This window comes from Anneissia japonica, unplaced genomic scaffold, assembly GCF_011630105.1.
Source record: "Anneissia japonica isolate Jap-2015-1 unplaced genomic scaffold, ASM1163010v1 scaffold3781_len37924_cov116, whole genome shotgun sequence".
NCBI classification, from domain to species: Eukaryota; Metazoa; Echinodermata; class Crinoidea; order Comatulida; family Comatulidae; genus Anneissia; species Anneissia japonica.
Window position 1 is genome coordinate 7230 of NW_022717646.1, and position 7002 is coordinate 14231.

The 7002-nt window shown below is 32.5% G+C and overlaps 1 long non-coding RNA gene across 1 annotated transcript; it reads right to left on the minus strand.

Moving 5' to 3' along the window:
* Nucleotides 1-4228: 4228 nt before the first annotated feature.
* LOC117110351 lies at nt 4229-6933 on the minus strand. The gene is made up of 3 exons (XR_004445681.1): nt 6800-6933; nt 5887-6097; nt 4229-4780 (listed from the first exon to the last, which is right to left on the minus strand). It is a non-coding gene; the product is annotated as an uncharacterized LOC117110351 (long non-coding RNA).
* Nucleotides 6934-7002: the final 69 nt, after the last annotated feature.

The window sequence follows — 7002 nt, forward strand, 5'->3', positions numbered from 1 at the left end:
CCTGAGCCCCAACCATGGTGGGGCTGAGGTGGTTGTCAAATCACGGCTTTGAAGTATATAAGTACATACGGTACTCGAAACAATGTTTATAAGATTTCTATGGTTGCCGAAAATCTCTGATAAAAGATCATGAGAAATCTGTTGGCGCTTCATTTTGAGTATATGTATAATGCCGTAGCTATTGGCACAGTTGGACAGTCCCACACAATTTTTCTATTGGGTCCACAAAAAAAATAGGTCTAAATTATGCTGTTTTAGCACAAAGTGAGTCCTTTTTTCGAAAAATAGGTCCTGATTTCTCATATTTTGAGTAAAATCGGTCAACTTTTAAGAAAATTGGTACAGATTTTTCATATTTTTTCATAAAATGGGTCCACTTTTAAGAAAATGAGTCCAAATTATTTGAATTTAAGAGTAAAGTGGGTCCACAATGATATTGTTCTGCACTGTTTGAAAATCCTGGCTACGGCATTTTATATAACGGTGTGTGATGATAATGAAATTTACAAAAAATGTCACCTTTCAAAACAGATTGCGCCCTTCCTGGGTAAGACATTAAACTACATCGAGTCGACACCGAACTCAGAGTAGATTGCGCCCTTCCTGGGTAAGACATTAAGCTACATCGAGTCGACACCCGACTCAGAGTATGTCTTAGTGATTACTGACGAGGTGGGAGAGCATAACATTGTTTTTAGGATGTGATCTGGTTTTACATGCCCATTTTTCGTGATTATGACTATTTTGGATAAAGAATGTTTTGAGCAGTGGTGGATTGAAGGCCGCTCTCCCTAAATTTTTTTAATGGAAAAAAAAGAAAAATATAGCCCATGTCAACAACCCCAGTCCCAGGATTGTTTGGATTATTGACTTGCTAAAAAGAAAATCTTATGAGGGGGGCGCTTATTCAAACGGGGCGCTTAAGGAATTTTTCACGTTAGGAGGGGCGGTTATTCGAGAAGGGCGGTGATTCAAACGGGGCGCTTATTCGTGCGAGTACGGTATTTCCATACGCGCCCCCTCAATTTCCACTCTGTTTTCATAAGCGCCCCTCAAAAAGTGCTAAAAAAATATTTTAAAGATGTCGCGGTGCTGTTGTTGTAGGTTCTTAGAATAATACAAATGTTATTTACTTTCATATGTGAATATTAAACTGTTGCTAAATTATAACATACCATACTTAAAAGGCATAAAACCATGGAATGAGCATTTTTTTTTCTATTTTTATTCTATTTTTATAACATTTATCATATATAACATAATAAAGAGTTAACAACGAAACATTTAGTTATTATTAATGAGTTTTAGCATAATAAGCACATTTATAAGTTAATAACCTACCCTCAGTTGTCACGGATGTAGTGGTCGATGGTTTTGTAGGTGCTGAGAAGTGTAAACAATGGAATTTACTGCATATGTAAATATTAGACTGGAGCTCATGTATTATAACAAATTTCAAAGCAATATAATAATGTATTCAAAAATATTTAGACATTATTAATAACATAATTCAAATGTATAAATCAACGAAAATCGAAATTTTTAGTTGTTATTGATAACTTTTAGCATTTATAACATAATAATGAGTTAAGAACGTAATTTTAAAGCATAACATAATTCAAAGGTATAAATAAAAAAAATCGAAATTTGTAGTTGTTATTGATAACTTTTAGCATTTAAAACATAATAATGAGTTAAGAACGTACCCTCAGTTGTCACCGATGTAGTTGGCGATAGTGTTGTAGGTGCTGAGAAGTGTAAAAAATGGGATTTACTGCATATGTATAGGCCTATATTAGACTGGAGCTCATGTATTATAACACATTTCAAAGCAATATAATAATGAAATCAAAAATATTTAGATATTATCAATAACATTAAACATATAGCATGTAAGTACTGGAAGTTATAAAAACATGCAAATTACTGGTAATGTTTCGATTAAACAGTAGCTAATTTATTTTAACCTATTTTTTAGGTATAAAACAATGAAATTCAACTTTTAGTTGATATTAATAAATATTAGCATAAATAACTTATTAATAATATCCTTGCGAACAGATATCTTGCGAACAAAAAAGGGGAGAAAGAAAGAAGAATAAGAAAATCTAGATTTGAACTCGTCACTGAGGACGAGTTTGGTGATCCGCCGAACTTTGACCTTCAGGAAGCGCGAGTGGTGCGGGTTAAAATGTTTTTAAATGCTCAAAATGGTCTAAAATATGCTCTAGTTAGTTTTTTTAAAAAGTGTAATAATAAACATTTGAAAAGATTTACGCGTGCATACGTGGACGTCTTGATACCTGTGCAAATGTTAATGGCTCAAAAATTTTACTTGTGAGCCGGGGTTTATCAATCTCAGTTTAGCAAATGTCTTAAGTCAAAAAAGTTAAGATTTTCCTAACAAATATCTTAAGCTGATTTATTACCCAATCTCAGCAAAATCTTGGCTTAAAAATCGTCTTAGATTGTGCCCACGTACAATCTTTCTAATTTTAAGTAATTTTTAAGCTAAGCAATATTAATAAATTTCACTTAAGCAAAAAAAATGTACTTAAGACGAATTTAAGCTGAATTCTAGTTTGATAAATGTGGCGCGCCTGTTATGAATACAGTGTCAGGAACCCAAAACATGTATCAAAAAGTAATTCTTAGCTTCAGTACGTGCAGTGCGCGTGGAAATGAGCGTACGGTGCGTAAATAAAAAGTAAATACAGAAAGTTTTGGGATACTGAAAATGACCTGAAACGTGATATTGAGAATTTCCTAATTTTACCGTACAGGCACGTCACAACGTAGTTGTGGACGGTAATGGCACAAGAAATTGACGATCAATCAAGAATAAGCGAGATACGTTCAAACGAGTATAACAATAATGACGTCATAATAATTCAAATGGCAATATGATGACGTCACAATGTCCAATCAGCCATTATAATCTATAAAATCATATCTACATCTCATGTGCTTTCAGAATATGTAATGAAAATTCGGGTTACCTTTCATCCTAAGGAGCTATAACTGATTAAAAATATTTTTTAAGCAAATATAATTTTTGACGCACGCACACTAAAAAGCGCGAACAAAAAATTAAGGTACATGACATTCAACCTTTACCTGAAGATTATGCTCACTTATGATTCAGAAATGACGAATGGTTAAGATGATATAGGCTCATCAACGTTTTCAGAAAAGAAAGATGTGGGGGTTCAGAAAAAACAATTTTTCTAAAAAAATACTGACTTCATCAAAATGTAAAACGAAGTCATATATGAAAGATAATTGTCTCAGCTATAACATAATCAAAGTTGGAAGACGACCGATCAAGGATAAGCGAGATACGCTCAAATGAGTATTTTCAAAAATGACGTCATAGCTAAAATTCACTTTCTTTAAAAATTCAGATGGCAATATGATGTCCGATCAGCCATTATGATCTATAAAATCATATTTACAACTATGTGCTTTCAGAAAATGTAATAAAAATTGGGGGTCACCTTTCATCCTAAGGAGCTATAACTGATTAACAATAAGCCTGATTTTAGCATATTTTCACTGTATATCGGCACAAATTCGCGCAAAGATACCTATGTTTGATGCGCACGTACGACATTGCTATTGGCCATAAGATGACCGAAAAGAATGGAAATTTGTGAAAACAATGTCAGGAACTCAGACTATGTGAAAAAACGTAATGTCTAGCTTCCGTACGTGCTGCACGCGTAAAAATGCGCGCCCGTAGTGGAAAATTTCAAAAAACTTTTAAATGCTCAAGATGGCCTGAAACGTGCTCTAAAGTAGTCAAAAAGTGATTTCAAGCATTTTAAAATGTTGGTACTGTACATTCAACATTAACCCGAAGTTAATGCTCACTTAATACGATTTCGAAAGGGCAATTGGTTAGACTGATATGATCGATAATGTAAAAACGCAAAATTGCGCGTAGCTGACGTCACGCATGACGGGTCACCTTGAAAATCTTACCGTGACTATTCCATATATAACACAATAATGAGTTAAGCACGTACCCTCAGTTGTCACTGATGTAGTGGGCGATAGTGTTGTAGGTGCCGAGAAGTGTAAACATTGTGATTTACTGCATATGTAAATATTAGACTCTAACTCATGTATTATAACACATTTCAAAGCAATCAATAACAATGGACCTACAACTTTAGGACAATAGAGCAATTTCATTAAAACGGACAATTTATTCATACATATACCAGTACAATTAAAATTAATTATTATAATTATGGTTAGAAAGGCGATGAAAGTTCCTTAATAAGTTGCTCAAAATGTGTCTCAATATAAAAGTTGATTGAATTTTGTTCTTACTTTGAGACTGTTGTAGGCCTATTTGTTGTGATACAATAGAAGAAAATAAGTGTCCCCTTAATAGGGGTTATTTAACCATTTGTTACACTCAGAAAGTGTCCCCATCCCCTTAATAGGGGTGTCCCCTTAATAGGGGTTGGCTGCAGTGTTAAAAGAACTTGATCCTTATCGATAGAATTATATTTTTTTAATTTAATGATTTACGTTATGTTCGTCCATTGATTGAATAAATGTATATGAAATGAAAAAAATGAAAAAGATATACCGGTATCGCCCCTCGTTTCAATTAAAAGTATCCCTTAATAGGGATGTCCTCTAAATAGGGGTGTCCTAAAGGAGGGGTTCTACTGTATTAATGATTTTATATAATTGCTATGGATTTATAGATGGATTTAATCTGAAATAAACGAACCTGTTGTTTGCATTGGAACTGTCGTACCACCTGTAAAAACAAAACATTATTCATAATATTAAAACAGTATATGATGCAAATATTATATTATATGATGCAAATACGGCATTCATTTTTGTATGCATTTTTAGTGCGTAATTCTTTTATCATTGTTTCTATATGTATCTTTTTTAGCTGTTTCTCAAACATTTTTTTTAAATTTTTATTTGAAAGGATTTTTTTTTACGTAACCAAATACTGATTTTATTATAATAATAAATAATTACAAATTAAATTTGTAAAGTAGTCAATAATGTTTTTAATAATGATTATATAGAAAAATGTTTGTAATGGAAATAGTATAACATTTATAATGTAATTGATCTATATTAAACTAATTATATTTTTAGTATACAATATTCTAAGTATTTTTCATCAAACAAACCATATTTTTGTAAACAAACCTGTCATTTATTTGTTATAGAGATTATAAAATTTTGAACTTTTGTAAACATTTATAGCTTGATATTCTTAAAATTTCAATTTTTTTTCAAGATTTCAAATAAAGTGATTTTAATTTGAGTCTTGTTAAAAGTAAAAAGATGGAGATTAGTAAGTGAATGTTTTAAGCTAAACAATACATGCGAGTTTCAGAGTAGAAATGACATACATTTGCCGTGATGCTTTCCCAAGTTAAGTTGCGGTGATGTTCTATTTTAAATTTGCCTGACATTTTATTTTATTTGCAGTGACACTTGAACCACCGTACTTTGAGCCTATTTTTTCTTTTCTAAGTATAGTGCTCCTTCCAATTATAAACCAACTCCAATTCCGAGATCCCTTTAATTCAAGCCCATTTTTTTCAATTTTTTAACACAAAGCTAAACCTCTAATTGGAGATTAAACCCTAAGGCGACACCAAATTTGCAAGTCTCAAATTAATGTGGTCTCAATTTGGAGTGCTAACTGTATTTGAACCATTTGTTTTAAAGACTATTCAGTGGCCCCTTTACAAGAACAGGTCCTTAAAGACTAGGAAAAACGATTTGTACCTTTGAAAAATCTCAAATAAATAACATACAATTTTGTACCATTTGACACATTTCAAACACTAATGAATGAAATCATACTAATTTTGAGATAATGTTCGTACATACCAATATAATGGATAGTCAATGGATCTACCGCGAGCGTTACATCATCTTCTGTGACAAGAACTCCATTGACAGCTGCATTTCTGAGTATAGATTCAACGTCGTTACCAGTTACAGTTAGATCTGAAACACTAAGTTCAATGTCTGCCATAATACTCCCGTTACGGAATTGGATTATCCGACATTCCAATACATCCGGGACGACAGAGAATATCTTTGAAATTAAGAAAACAAAAAATTAAAATCTAGAATGCATACTTTAATGCAAACGATAATAAATAGTAAGAAGATATCAGTATAACAGTACTATATTTCCTTTAGGTTGTAAAAGTGTCACAATTTGTTCCCATGTACTTTTACATACTTGCATAAAGCATCCGATCCGATTTATAAAATCCGATCAAAATGATAAAATAAACAAATTTTCCACTGGAAAAAATGTAAATAGTAAAAGATGAGCTTTGCGCCTACTCGATTGTGGAATGTTATGGGAAAGGAGGCTCGGTTCCAGTAGATACAGAGAATATTTTGCCATTCTTAACACGTCATACGAAACTCTTACAAGGCAGCACTAGTCGGCGGCTCGTGGACAAGATCGGGGATCTAAGAGATACGGTACATACTCTTCAGTGCATCAATGGCGGCCCGCTAGATTTTAAAAGAGATTTCTCAACAATATATATTTTAAAAGGTAATTGGGATAAACCAATAAAAACAAAAAACTGCCACATATTGCAAACAATTTAAAATTTAAACGGAACAGTAGAGAAAATCAGATCAGAATGACAAAATACACTAAATATCCACTTGAAAAAAATTCCAATATCTCCATAGAGATTCGTTTTTGCCCTACGGGCTACACTGTTCGGCTTTAAAATTATATATACATAACAATAACTCATTCAGAATCACTTACAGCAGAGCACGAGTAATTCTGGTATAGTTGGAAAAGGTCAGTTAATTCATTTAATAAATCACTTGTATACAACACGGCGACACCGTTCACCTCATCAATCGTCAATGTTATCTTGATAACATTGATATTTGTTGCTGTAACTAAAGAAAAAAAAAACGTCTTAAATACAATCATGAAAAGTGCGTAACATTCTGATAATGAGA